The sequence below is a fragment of the Sus scrofa genome, chromosome 4, assembly GCF_054392235.1.
Source record: "Sus scrofa isolate SSC_HxYL_T2T_F1_AM1 chromosome 4, Sscrofa_HxYL_maternal_Yorkshire_Landrace_v2.0, whole genome shotgun sequence".
Lineage (NCBI taxonomy): Eukaryota > Metazoa > Chordata > Mammalia > Artiodactyla > Suidae > Sus > Sus scrofa.
This window is the reverse complement of record NC_139386.1, coordinates 18,569,136-18,584,745: the sequence shown is the minus strand read 5'-3', so window position 1 is coordinate 18,584,745 and position 15,610 is coordinate 18,569,136. Positions and strand designations below refer to the sequence as shown.

At 42.1% G+C, this 15,610-nt stretch overlaps 1 protein-coding gene across 1 annotated transcript in view; it reads right to left on the bottom strand.

The window, feature by feature from the left end:
- Positions 1-15,610, bottom strand: part of SNTB1 (syntrophin beta 1) — a 235,816-nt gene that overhangs the window by 25,421 nt on the left and 194,785 nt on the right. The window lies entirely within an intron of this gene.

Genomic DNA, 15,610 nt, shown 5'->3' with positions numbered 1-15,610 from the left:
TGGAAAATCAGAGCTGCAGCTGCCAGCCACGGCCACAGCCACAGCCACGGCAACACCAGATCTGAGCTGCGTACACCAGATCTGAGCTGTATCTGTGACCTACACTGCAGCTTGCGGCAGTGCCGGATCCTTAACCAACTGAACCACAACGGGAACTCCCAAAAGCTTTTGAGTAAATATCCAAAGGTTCTACAAATGTACTTTGGAGGGAAATGTCTGTCTGCACAAGCATGAGACATCACAGCTCCTTCCCCCGTCTTTCGCTCTTAGACTGTTCCTATGATTCCGGCACTGTCTTGAAATTCTCTTGTTCTATTGAATGTTTAGTTCCACTCATTGCAAATACTTCTTGGACTCAAAGGCTGAGAAGATCTGGCAGGGATACAAAAGAATTCAAATGCCAGCTGGAATTTGGGACCAGAGGACCTATAAAGTCCCTTCCAATCCTGAGATTTTGTGTAGCTCAGGTCTTATGAGCCATTTACCCCTCTGCCCAGTGTTGATCCATCCCAACTCCCTTAGTGTTCTTCCATCAATGAAAACGCCCTCTTTCCAATTTGAACTCTGGGTCCTGGGATAAATCTTTTTTATCAGTTTGGAAAAACTCAATGCTCTAGCCTTCCTACTCCAAGCACAGATCATGTTCCAGTAGCATCAGGGTCACCTGGACACTTGTTAGAAATGCAGAATCTCAGACCCATTCTGGACCTACTAAATCAGAACCCACATTTTAGCAAGATCTGCAGGTGAAGATGCTCATTAAAGAAAGGAAACAAAGGAGTTCCCATCATTTTACAGTGGAAACAAATCTGACTAGGAACCATGAGGTTGGGGGTTTGATCCCTGGCCTCGCTCAGTGGGTTAAGGATCTGGCGCTCTGTGAGTTGTGGTGTAGCTTGCAGACATGGCTTGGATCCCGAGTTGCTATGGCTGTGGTGTAGGCCGGGGAACCTCCATATGCCACAAGTGCGGCCCTAAAAAGCCAAAAAAAAAAAAAAAAAAAAAAAAAAAAAAAAAAAAAAAGATAGGAAACACTTCTCTAAATGAAGCTATGACTGTCTTTGACACTGGCAATTAATCCAGAAAAGGTTCAACCCTCTCATAATAAACCACTATCCCAAATCTATTCAGAATTATGTAAACAGCACTAAATAAGTATTTAGTAAGCCAGTATTACTACATACTTTACTAGTATTACTAGTATTTAGTAAGCTAAATAAATGATAAAGTTAACTTCTTCCCTTTCTATTTTTATCATTAATTTTTCTTAAGGGCCACAGTGAAATCTGTATTGAGGTTGAAGCAAGTGTATGTGGCTTTAGAAATGAATGATCAAAGGGATAATATGAGGTTTGAGCTTTGTAGGTTATGTAGCTTATAGGCCGCCCGAATCTTAGTCCCTGCTCTATTTACTGCCTTTGTGACTCTGGGCAAGTTATTATTCTCTGAGCTTCTATTTCCTCACTGATAATAATAACATCATATACAACAGTGGTTGCTGGCTCTGGAGCTCAAATGCCTGAACATAGCTCTACAATTTGCTAGCTATGGGACCTTGGGTAAGTCAGTCAATCTCTTTGTATCTCAGTTTCTATATCTATAAAATGGGGGAAATAATAGTACCTATATCAGAGAGTTGTTGTGTTAAAAATATCTAAAATGCATAGCCCAGGGCAGAATAAGCACCGTTTCAAACTTGCTTAGTAGCATGTACCTTATTGGGCTGGAGAAGAGATTAAGTGTAAAGTGCATGTTGTATGCTGAGCACTGTGCCTGGAAGGTGGGAAGGTAAAATTAGGGTGGCAAAATTATGGCAGACTCACTGATTTTGAAACATACCAAGAAATGGTACTCTTTGGAAATGGTAATACTATGACAAATTACTGACTTTCCTTGGGAAAACTTGTAAGGGGAGCCAAGAGTATCTTTGGTGCTGACAACATCAATTCATTCTCCTCCCGGGAAGAATCCACTGCACAATGATCACCTTTATTTCTCAATGCCCCTTTTCCAATAATTACAAATGAACATTTCCTATTTAGAATGAAGAAATCCCCTGTAAAGTTATTTATACTAGAATGTGAATGACTGCCCGGCTTATTTCTCCCTTTACGCATTTTACACATACAAAAAAAATTTTCAGTTTTAGCTTATTACTTTTTTCAATGGAACAACAGCATTTTCAAGAGGTCAAAATGAACTGTTAGAGAAGTCGATGGACCAGACCCTACAAGGTGAATAAGCTATGGGCTCAAGTGTAAAGTGTTGATGGGGGGAGGGTCTCGAATACATTTTTTCCAGCCTCTACATTAAACCTAGTAAATTGCTTTTCCAGCTCATTAAATAGGACTGGAAAGCTAGAAATGATCTTCCCAAAGTGCCTGTCTTACTCACCTAGTCAGATCTGATCCATTAACTTTGACTGGAACCAGTCATTTAAATGTGAACACAACTAAGCACCATCCTTCAAAAACAGTATTAAGTTTGCAAAATAAACTTCAACAGTGAATACCAACAGTAAAATGCTTTCTATTGGTGGGATCATAAACTCACCCACATGTCAAGTGGTATCGACAGATATGAATAATTCCAAAGCCCTAAAATATTTTGTGGTTTATTAAAGAGCCCTGCGTGGATATGTTCATTCTGTTGTGAGAATACTCAGAGTGGGCAATTTCCACCATTCCTGTGCGCAGACTGTTGATTTTAATATTGTGTAGGTGCTCAAAGGTAGAAGTCTGCCCATGAGAACAACCAACTTTCCAAGGAAAAAAAAATTCATGTTGAAGAACAAAGTTTTTTGTGTTTTTTAAATAATGATTTTTATTTTTTCCATTATAAGGTCTTTCGTTTATTTTATTATTATTATCATTATCATTGTTATTATTATTTGGCCATGTCTGAGGCATGCAGAAGTTCCTGAGCCAGGGATCAAACCTGAGCCACAGCAGTGACCAGAGCCACAGCAGTGACAAGGCTGAGTCATAAAATGCTAGGCTACCAGGTAACTCCCGAAAGAACAGGTTTTTTTAAAACCATACTTTGGGTCATATGAGCTTCACACTGTAAAGCTGTTCAAGAACATTTTCTGAGTTCTTGCATCTCTGCAGCACCAGGATGCAGGCTCAATCCCTCTGGCCCGGTTCAGTGGGTTAAAGGATCCTGATCCCTGACCTGGGAACTTCTTATGCCACGAGGAGGCCAAAAAATTCTTCAGACTCAAGCATTTACGTTGTTGTTCAGTGACAACTTCTGTCACAAATCCAAATTTCTTGGCACCCAAACATTCTCCAAGGTTAATGCTACGGTTTGGGGGATGCATCTGCATTTTATTGAAATGTGACTCCTGAAACATTTGTGACAATGTCCATCTCCATCCCAGATTCCCACCATCGACAGATGCTATAGAGGTCTGCGTCCCAAGAACTGATCAGTTTTTGAATGAAGAAGCTAAGAGGAAAGAAACAGGGAAATAGACATTCAATTCTGAAGTTATTCAATTACGGTGAGCTGAATGCTCTATCCCATAGTCATCACTGCAGAGCATGAGAGAAGAGGTTGACAAAATGGCAAGAAGAATTTATGAGAGAGAGGAGAGAAGTCATTGGTACAAATGGAGGGAAGTAGATATGAATGTCTAAAAACAACACACGGCACACCTTAAAATTACACGACGTCACATGTCTATTACATCTCAATTTAAAAAAGAATTGAGGGATGCGGTCATTGAATCCTCAATTTGAGACAGGTCTCAAAAGTCACCTGGTCATAAAAAAAAATGTGAAACGATTGAAAGAGGGTTTGTATAGGGTTGCAGCCTGGTTGGGCGCCCAGACTTTATGCCTTTATCCTCCCACAGTGCACACCTCTGCGTGGAGTTTCTAACAAACATTGAAAACTACTGACCTCATTTCTTCTAATATACCTAGAATCTGTTGATGACTTTCAGAGAGATGGTTTTAAGGAAAACTTTCAGGATCCTTTTTGAAGGTGTTTGCAAAGAAAAGAACGATACTGCTGCCTCTCAGAAGTGTAAGGATTAAATGAATTTACACAAAATTTTTGTAAAAGTGTCTTGCCCACAGTAAGCAGGCAAGCCTTAAAAATATTGGTTACTCTTGTGGTGATCATTGTGTAACATAGAGAACTATTGAATCACTAGGTTTGGCACTTGGGAACTAACATAGTGTTGTAGGTCATTTATATATCAAATGAACAAACAGACAAACAAATTCATAGAAAAAGAGATCAGATTTGTGGTTACTGGGGTGGAGTGGGGGAGGGGGCATTGGAGGAAGATGGTCACAAGTACAAATTTCCAGTTATAAGATAAATACTAGTGGTACACAATATGATTATTATAATGAACACTGCTATATGCTAGATACGAAAGTTACTAAGAGAGTAAATCCTAAGAATTCTCATCACAAAGAAAAAATTTTTTTCCTTTTCTCTTATTTTGTATCTTTATGAAATAGTGGATGTTCACTAAACTTTTTGTGGTAATCAGTCTGTAATGTATATAAGTCAATTCACTGTGCTGTATGCCTTAACCTTATACAGAGCTGTATGTCAATCATAGCTCTATAAAGGGAGTTCCCTTCATGGCTCAGCAGTTAATGAACTAGACTAGGATCCATGGCAATGTGGGTTTGATCCCTGCTTTCACTCAGTGGGTTAAGGATCTGGTGTTACCATGAGCTGTGGTGCAGGTTGCAGACGCAGCTCGGATCTGGTGTTGCTGTGGCTGTGGTGTAAGCCGGCGGCTGTAGCTCCAATTCGACCCCTAGTCTGGGAACTTCCATATGCTGTGGGTGCAGCCCTAAAAAGATAAAGAAAGAAAGGAAGAAAGGAAGAAAGGAAGAAAGGAAGAAAGAAAGAAAGAAAGAAAGAAAGAAAGGAAGGAAGGAAGGAAGGAAGGAAGGAAGGAAGAAAGGAAGGAAGAAAGAAAGGAAGAAAGAAAAAGAAAGAAAGGAAGGAAGGAAGGAAGGAAGGAAGAAAGAAAGAAAGAAAGAAAGGAAGAAAGAAAGGAAGGAAGAAAGGAAGAAAGGAAGGAAGGAAGGAAGGAAGAAAGAAAGAAAAACTCTGAGTGAACTAGCTCTAATGTCCTAATTTACCGAAGGATGGGATAAGACTAAAGTATCACTAACAACTTTTCCAAATTCAAAATCAGATTTTTTTTTTTTCAGTTTACAATTCCCTGCTAATTAGGCTGTGACTGCTTTATTTCTAGACTCTTGCTTTATCCCTCTGTTCAGTGGACTTTGTTCACAGGGCAAAAAAACAACGCCTGAGTCTCTTCTCTGTTCATACCAACTCCCTCTTCCCAGCATATTTATTTCCCACCTTCCACCTGAGCCCAGGGTGGCAGAAAGAGGCCAGTCTTTGGAGCCAAACGATGTCTTCAAAATCTGGCTTTACCAGTTCTCAGCTGAGAACTGCTATAAGCACTTATTCATGGAGGTGTTAACATGCTAATCATGGCCTCCTCTGCATATTATATGATTAAATGAGACAATGTACACAAAGCACTTCTCTTGTGGCAGATATTGGTAGTTTAACTACCCCCATTGCAAACCTTAAGTACACTTTTTCTTCCAGCCATCCTGCTCAGGAAGGAAGGTCTAGAATAGATGGAGTGACTGACAGTAGAGTCAAAGTTCAGAAAGGAAGAATGTCCCCGTCACAACCTTTGTTTTGGAGATTGTGGTTATCTCGACAACTTTTTTTTTCTTTTTTTGACAACTTTTTGATTTAAGCCTTTTCACCTTTCGTTGCTAGGTATTTAGAACACAGGACAAGATACCAGAGTAAAATAATGAGCAATTGTCAACTTCCAAATGCTTTACAAACACTCGATAACTAACCTCTGCCCCACCTTTCAGAGAGGCAAATAAGACCATCTCCACTTCATCAAGAGAAGAGGAAGATGTTTAAATGCGACCACGGGGAGGACAGGGAACCCCTACGCAAGTCCCACTCAGCCTGCTCCAGAGCCACCTCAAGACCTAGCAGCCAGAAGCCAGCAGGGGCATCCACACCACAAGGCAGAGGAGCATGGAAAGAAAGAGAAGGGAGAGCAGAAAGGGAAGGAAGGCTAGAAACAGGAGGTTCAGGACAGGGCTCTGTGGGAACCCGGCTTCCCAGGACTCATTCCTCTCCTCTCACACAATTCCCAAATTGTCTGGCACCTGGACCACACGTTGAATTCAAGGGTGGCTTACTGCGGGGAGGCAGCTGAGTGATCCGTTCCGTTTGATGGATGTCAAGACAATGATGAAAAATGTCAGAGAAGGCTGAGTGAAAACATGGAGTGAAGAGTAGGGGCCGATGATGGGACACTTAAGGAGAGCATCATTTTTATATGTCAACCCTCACAACAACCAACAGCAATGGTCCCCGATTTCAAGCTTGCTCCCACCTGCCAAATTCTGAACCCGGCTCTGGACTTCTATAAGCCACATGTAATAAAGCCCCAGATTCCAAGTTCACAGTTGGGATGCTCACTGGAGTCCACAGGCAAGTTAGTGAGGTAAGACCTTGGTGTTTAGAGCCCTTAGATGTTGGCAGGACCATGGTTCCTCTAGAGGCTCCAGAGAAGAATCCTTCCTTGCCTCCTACTAGCTTCTGGTAAAACGACTGACCAGTATTCCCTGGCGTTCTGTGGCTTCATGCTGCACAATCCTAATCTCTGCTTCTGCTGTCACATGGACTTATTTCTGTGTCTTAGGCCCTTCTTACAAGGACATCTGCCATTGGATCTAGATCTAACCCTCTTCTTTTTTTTTTCTTTTTACAGCTGTACCCAAGGCATATGGAAGTTCCTGGGCCAGGGGTCGATTTGGAGCTGCAGCTGAGGCCTATGCCACAGCCACAGTACCATCGAATCTGAGATCCATCTTCAACCTACGCAATAACTTGTGGCCATGCTGGATCCTTAGGCTAGGGATTGAACTGAGTGAGGCTAGGGATTGAACCTGCATCCTTAGAGATAAGGTCAGGTCCTTAACCCGCTGAGCCACAGCTGGAACTCCAAGCTCACCCTATTCTAATATGACCTCAACTAATTACATCTGCAAAGACTCTGTTTCCAAATCAGGTCACACTCTGAAGTCCCGAGTGAACATGAACTTGGGGAGACAGGGCTGAGATAAGAAATTAATCATAAGAAAATGGTCTGAACCCATCACACTTTCAGTCAGTTTTCCAGTTTTCTTTTTTTCCCTTTGAATACTTACGAACCTGGAGAAGATTTCTTAAAAGTTCTTTTACTGAGTATGCAGAAGGTCAGATGCTAATGTACTCTGACGGAGGCCTTTGATGGAGCTATTAAAAGGAATGACTTGGTTCCCAGGATTTCATAATGAGGCCAACCTTAGGGCAGATTACATATATCCTGGGAGGTAAGTGCACAGCCAGGGTTTTAAACCTCCTCTCATCATACAGCATCACGTAACGAGGAGGTGGAAGCCAGGTGAAGGTCTAGTCCTCATCACATGGCTGCGATGAGAGCAGAGCATTTCAATCACGTGACTGTGGCCCTTCCATTATCTTGCCTCATGTGCTTATTCCTCATGAGACAGCTCTGCAAAATGACATCATTCTAAACTACCTTCCAGGAAGTGATCCCACAGTCTCTTCATGCTTAAATAAGATTGTTGCAGAGTTCCCTGGTTAAGGACCCAACATTGTCACTACTGTGGTGCAGGTTTGGTCCCTGGCCTGGGAACTTCCGCATGCCACAGGTGCAGCCAAAAAAATAAAATAAAAAATAAAAATATGGTTGGATTCTACTTGGATTACTGTGTATTTCTGTTTTACTGTTGAGTTCAGGCTAAACATAATCAACCTTAGCCTAACGACTTGAAAGAATGAGATCTCTCCACCCGAGCCTGTGCCTTGTTAACTTTGGGATGACTTTTCACCCTACACCTGCCTCCACCTTTTGAAAAGCAGAATAACAGCCACTGGAACACCTACTATGAGAGATGAAGAGCTCCACTCCTCTCCTTCTGCCCTTTTCTCCACCTCAATCTAATTAACTCCCTCCTCTAAGGAAAGAAGTGCCATGACTCTAATTGTCCAGATCTAGCAACTGTCATTAGGACTCTAAATAGCAGTCATTGTCATGTTTGTCAGAAGTGGGTGTCTGCGGTCACTACCCAATCACTCCCAACCCCTGGGTCTGCCTGGTGAGAAAATATATGCTGGGCTGATCCTACAGGTAGACTGGCCGTTTTGGTCCACATCATGGACTTGTTTCCATATCCAAGCATCCCTGCTTCAAGAGGGGCCACAGGAAGCAGGCAAGGTGCAGCACTTCAGCCTTGTTCCATATAATCCAACATTCATCAGAGTTTGGCATTAGGGTCTACTGGGCACTTGCTTAGCTATTCATAAATAGGTTTCCTCTTGTTTCCTGTTAGCACATCATCCTCTGCTGCTTTCTGTTGGGGACCCCAGAAAGGAGAAGAGATGAGTAGCAATATCATCCAAATCCTACCGTGAACCCCCCACCACTCAGCACTCTGGGAGAAATCCTGGCCATAAACTTGAGCTTCAAACTGGATTCTGCTATATGTCTCCTTTGCCATGTCCACTTTGAGAAACTGCCTGCTTATTTCCCTGCCCACGTTAGGTTTAACTACTAGACAGCTTCTTCTCTCCTTTCCTCCAGCAAAACCCTGGTTCCATGCCCATTAGCCTGCTTCACCTCCTTCATTCATACTGCTTGATCTAGACCTGCCCACTCTGTCAGCCCCATCTCTCATTAATGAGCCTCAACTCCTAGAAGACTATTCACCAACCATTCCATTTAGAGTCAGAAGATTTATTTGTAGCCCCCTCGGTGCCTTGGCTCAACTGGGAAGATCCTGGGTTTTCCCCCACGACATGGCCATTTCCTTTGGACCCTTCCAAACACCAGCTGTTGGGAAGGAAGCCCTGCTGTTTGTCTGAAAGTGAATTCCTGAGAGGGCTTCAGAGTCATTCATTCTTTTAAACCTGTAAACATCCCATTTTCATCTTGTTTACTTGTTTGCTCAGCTCAACCTTTTCTAAGAAAAGTCCGAAAGTAAATTTCAACTCTGTGCCCTGCCTGAATGATACAATATTATAACTGAATAAGGTCAGAATTATTTGGGGTTTGCTATATCTTTGAGTCTCTTATAAATAATGGTAAGTTAGAAGCAGTAGTTAGGAGAGAAAGGTTTAAAGAGAACATGACATATTAAATTTGGTTTTTCCTGAAGCGTGGTTGATGTACAATATTATGTGAGTTTCAGGTGTACCAAAGAGTGATTTAACATTTAAATGTATTACAAAATGGTCACCATGGTAAGTCTAGTCACCCTCTGTCACCATATAAAATTATTACAGTATTATTGACTATATTCCTTATGCTGTATATTATATTCCTGTGACTTATTTATTTTATAACTCTTAATCCCCTTTACCTAGTTTGCCCAGTTCTTCATCTTCCCCTGCCCCTCTTTTAGCAACCACCTGTTTGTTCTTTGTATCTATGCATCTATTTTTCTTTCTTTCTTTCTAAGATTCCACATGTAAATCATATAGTTTTTGTCCTCTTATTTCACTTAGCATAATGTCCTTTAGTTCCTGCCATATTGTTGCAAATGGCAAGATTTCATTTCTTTTTATAGCTATAAGCCATTGTATATACACACCACATCTTCTTTATCCATTCATCCACTGATGGACGCTTATGTTGTTTCCATATCTTGGCTATGGACAGTAATGTTGCTATGAACATTGGGATGATGTATCTTTTTGAATTAGTATTTTTGTTTTCTTCGGGTAAAGACCCAGAAGTGGAATCTGAGATCATATGGTAGTTCTATTTTTAGTTTCTGAGGAATCTCCATCTTGTTTTCCATAGAAGTGGCACCAATTTACATTCCCACAAACAGTGCACAAGAGTTCGCTTTTCTCCACATCCTTGACAACACTTTTTATTTGTTGTATTTTTGATGATAGTCATTCTGAAGGGTGTGAAGTGATATTAGATTTGGAGTCATTTACATCTGATGGTTTAAAATCCACATGACAGGAAAAAAAATTCTCTGTATCAAGGAAGGACATGGCTGAGAGAGTAGACACATCTTAAGAGCCTACGCTATGATGAGCATGTTAGGGGTTACAGTGGGGTGCTCCCTCCTCTCAACTCATATGTCAAGTCTTAACTCCATATACCACAAAACATGAACATTTTTGCAAATACGGTCATTGCAGATGGAATTAATTCATACTGGACTACAATGGCCCCCAATTTCACACGACTGGTGTGTTATAAAAGGGGAAATTTGAACACCAACAAACACACGAGAAGCATATCACACGAACATGAAGGCAGAAGTCAGGGTGATGCCTCTACGAGCCACAGAACAACTTAGGTTGCCAGAAACCCATTAGAAGCTAGGAGAGAAACAAGGAACCCACACTCCCTCTTAGCCCTACGAAGGAACCAACCCTATCAGCACCAGAATCTTGGGTTTCTAGCATCCGGAACTGTGAGACCATCCATTTCCGGTGTTTAATCCTCCTAGTTTGTAGCAGTTTGTTAGTGGCAGCCCGAGGAAATAATACAAGCACAGGGCTGTTTCACCTCCCTTAATCCTTTCAACACTTTGGGCCATTTATTATTGTCCCCATTTTCTAGAAGAAGAAACTGTAGTTCAGAGAATACAAGCCAAGGTTCTACCGGGGTTCCTGTGTTCAAAGTTGTGATATTTTCACGTTACAAAGCTGCTTCCCATAAGAAAAAGGGGGTGACGTGGGAAAATGATGTGAGAGCCGAAAGGGAAGGCGCAAGGGAACTGGGCTGTGACACCACAAGCTGGCGGCAGAGCATGGGGTCCCGTGGTGGTTCTGTGTAACAGTGCAGCGGGCTCTTTCTCTGGGGCCGTCCCTTTGCCCCTCTTGATCCCACCTCCTGGCACATGAGGCTTCACTCAAGGCAGACACCAGTTTAAACCAAGTTCCTAAACTCCCTTCCTAATAATCAAAGCTCTTGACTCTCCAAGTCTCACATTTGATTAAAGGAATTCAAGACTTAGGTGTAAATGACTCATAACCCATAATAAGTTGTTCCACTAAAGGGATATTTCTATTTATAACAAGTAGCTGAGACAAAATTAGTCTGTTATGTTTACTCTCCACTGCACAGTTAAGGGGCTAGTAAATGAAACATAGTTTATTTTCTAAAGGCCATGAAATATTCCGTTATAAGTTTAATTTGCTTATTTGTGTTATTTTAGTAAAGCCATTTTTTCATGGGTGCTATTCACCCCAATACAAATGTTTGCAAATTCTAAGATAGTTAAGTCCAATTTAACGTACTGTGTAATTTTAAATCAAATACATATCATATGTTTAGGGACATATAACAGATGAGTACAGTAGGCTATGAAATAGCATTTAGATATTTGTAGCTACCCAATTTTTCTAGATATTAGAACCACTAGAAAGTTAAGTGGCTTCTGACCCTTCCAGCTCATGGCCTAAAAAAATACTATATTCAAAACACACCCTCTCAGCAATGTTATAGTGACTACATTACTGATAAACAAAGAGTCACAAATTTAGGGACCACAGAGGACCAGATCTAAGAAAAAACAAACTACCATATGACATCACTTATATGCGGAATCTAAAATATGGCACAAATGAACCTATCTACAGAACAGAAACAAACTCATGGACACAGAGAACAGACTTGTAGTTGCCAAGGGGAGGGGAGTGAGTGGGAAGGACTAGGAGCTTGGGGTTGGTAGATGCAAACTATTGCATTTAGAATGGATAAGCAATGAGATCCTGTTGGATAGTACAGGGAACTATATCCCATCACTTGTGATGGAACATGATGGAGGCTATTTTGAGAAAAAGAATGTATATTTATGTATCATTGTGTCACTTTGCTGTACAGCAAAAAATTGACAGAACATTGTAAATCAACTATAATAAAAATTTTTTTAAAAAGAAAAGGAAAGAAGAAATTAACCACATCCCACTTATAAGGTGGCTTCTTTTCAGCATTGGCTTATCATTACCAGGAAAGACTGTGGGCACAGCATTGTCCAACTTCTGACTTTTCAAAAGAAGCCATAATTCTGTCTTTGCATGTGAATTCTCCCTCTTTTTAAAAGTTTGTGTGTTAGTTTCCTACTCTTGTTCTAAGAAACGACAACAAACATAGTGATATGTATCACCTTACAGTTCAGGAAGTCAGAAGTCCTAACTGGTGCTGGTGCTGGCCAGGCTGCTTCCTTCTGGAAGCTTAAGGGGAAAGTCCATTTCCTTGCTTTTCTAGCTTCTAGATGCTGCTGCCTACATTCTTTGGCTCAGGACCCACATCACATTGCTCCTGTTTCTGTTACCTCATCTCTCCTCTTTTTTTTGGGGGGGGGGTGTCTTTTTTTTAGGATCGTAACCACTGCATGTGGAGGTTCCCAGGCTAGGGGTCGCATCGGAATTACAGCTGCCGGCCTGCACCACAGCCACAGCAACACGAGATCTGAGCTGCATCTGTGACCTATACCACAGCTCATGGCAATGCCAGATCCTTAACCCACTGAGTTAGGCCAGAGATCGAACCTGCATCCTCACAGATACTAGTTAGATTTGTTCCCAGTGAGCCACGATGGGAACTCTGCTCATCTTTCCTCTTGATTCTAACCCTCCTGCTTCCCTCTTACAAGGACCCATGTAAGACAACTGGGGTCGCCTGGATAACCCAGGGCAATCTCAACCATCTCAAGATCATTAATTCATCTGCAAAGCTTCTTTTCCATCTAAGGCAGCATCTGCACAGGCTCTGAGAATTAGGCTGTGGACATCTTTGGGGGACCATTATTCTTCCTACCTCAGATGGCAACTCATTCAAGTTAGGAAAATAACGTATGGAGTGAAGTGTTAGAAAGGTTGGCATTTTTTCAAAAATCTCCAGCATGTTCTCTCCAGCCCTCTCCTTGCAAAATGGGTATGGAGGAAACAAGGTGGCCAAAATATGGACAATTATTAAAACTGGGTTATGAGCACCTGGAGGTTCATTATTATTTTTCTTCTATATAAATTTTTAAAAACTATGTAGTAAAAAATTAAAAGAAGAGTTTCCTGGTAGCTTAGCAGGTTAAAGATGGGGTATTGGGAGTTCCTGTTGTGGCTCAGTGGTTAACGAATCCTACTAGGAACCATGAGTTTGCGGGTTCGGTCCCTGCCCTTGCTCAGTGGGTTAACGATCCGGCGTTGCCGTGAGCTGTGGTGTAGGTTGCAGATGCGGCTCGGATCCCAAGTTGCTGTGGCTCTGGCATAGGCTGGCAGCTACAGCTCCAATTCGACCCCTAGCCTGGGAACCTCCATGTGCCGCGGGAGCGGCCCAAGAAATAGCAAAAAGACAAAAAAAAAAAAAGATGGGGTATTGTCACTGCAGTGGCTTGGGTCACTGCTGTGGTGCAGGATTGATCCCTGGCCTGGGAACTTGCGCGTGCCAAGGGCACGGCCAAAAAATAAAATAAAATAAAATAAAAGTAAAAGTAAACAATTCGGAGACCAAGGAAAATACGCCTCTAACCAAGACACGGCCTGCAGACTGCCAGTTTGCTCTTAAACTGGGAGCACCTACCTATTGAGAAATACACAACACACACAAACACAATCACCACAAACACATGCACAGGTCTAACAAAGACGGTTTCGACAAGTCCTCAGTGCTCCTCCAAGGCCCCAAAATTCTGCTGAAGTGTGACCTGAATTAGCTGAAGGCTTAAGTATGAGAGTGGGTATTGGCTATCACGAGAGATCGGCTAAGAGCAACTTCCATCCTCAAAACGTGTGTGTGTGTGTGTGTGTGTGTGTGTGTGTGTGTGCATGCAAGGGTGCATGAAAGTCTTATGTCGCTCCTAGGCACAGAGAGTGGCTCTCTAGAAGGAATACGATCGTGGTCTCCATTTGAAAAGTGGATACAAAAACAAGTAAACTTGTAGTGCAAGTGATACGAGTGAAGGGAGAGCAAAAGACGGAAGTTTGTGATGTTTCTTGGAAAACTGAGGTTAGGAGAAAATGTTGGGACCTTGGCTTCAAGATTTATCAACTTAAGGAGTTCCTGTTCCACTCAGCGGAAACGAACCCAACTAGTATCCATGAGGATGCGGGTTCGATCCCTGGCCCCATTCGGTAGGTTAAAGGATCCCGTATTGCCCTGAGCTACAGCATAGATGGCAGATGCAGCTCAGACCTGGTGTTGCTGTGGCTGTGGTGTAGGCTGGCAGCTGTAGTCCAGTTCCACCCGTAGCCTGGGAACTTCCATACGCTGTGGGTGTGGCTCTAAAAAAGAACAACAACAACAAAGACTTAGGTACTCAAAGTCCTTGAGACGCAGTGCCCACAATGACAAAGGTCTTTATAATAACCCTCTAACATGCTACTCAGTCTTGTCCCCTTACTTATTCCTTCTAACTTTGGAAAAGTCAACCTCTGGAAATTCCCCTCTTGTTGTGGGAGGCGTGTCCTTCATGTACTCATGGTTCCATATTGTTTCTAGGTATCATGGTACCTGCATAATGCCTGGGATACAGGGCGTGCTCAGTAGATTCTGGCTGAACGCTGAAGGACTGAGGTCATACTAGGTGTCTTAGGCCCCAATGCACACCATAAGTGGTACCAAAACATTGCTGCCCTTGGAACCCAGCAGCCTGTGCTCACTGTGCTCTTCCATTTTCACACACCCGTGGCTCCAATTCCTTGTTCCCTTCACTAGGTGTGAGTCCTCCACACTCAGCTTCTAGAAATGGATGAAAGGCCGCTTCTAATTTGTGACGTTCACAGATAATTAAATTAGACTCCTCTCCGTCTGCTGGGGAAAAGCTATTTTACACTTTCATTAACTCCAAAGGGCCATTTCAATTACAGTCCCTGTTGGTAAACAAGTTATCTTTGACTTACAGCCTTTACTTCTCTAATGCCCAGGAAATATGCCCTTTAAAGGGATGCTAATAGGCAGCAGAAATTCGGATTTTTTTAAAGTTATCTTTTGAAAGACAGTTGGCAACATTATCATTAAATCCAAAGGAGCAAGTTATTTTAAAAAATAGTCTAGGCTTTGGTGTCCTTTGTTTTGCTTTCGCTGTATCCGTGGGCTACCTTATCTCTTTCCTGATTCTATTTATCCCTTGAAGGAGGAAACCAAAAGTTCTTTGAAGGAATAAGTCATGACGATGGAATATAGAGCACAAGGAAGATGGTCAATAATATTGTCATAACTTTGTATGGTGACAGGTGGTTACTAGATTCATTGTGATCATTTCATGCTATATGCAAATGACAAATTATTAACATACTAGGACTGAGTAGCATGTTAGAGGGTTATTATAAAGACCTTTGTCATTGTGGGCACTGCGTCTCAAGAACTTTGAGTACCTAAGTCTTTGTTGTTGTTGTTCTTTTTTAGAGCCACACCCACAGCGTATGGAAGTTCCCAGGCTATGGGTCGAACTGGAGCTACAGCTGCCAGCCTACACCACAGCCACAGCAACACCAGGTCTGAGCTGCATCTGCCATCTATGCTGTAGCTCAGGGCAATACGGGATCCTTTAAC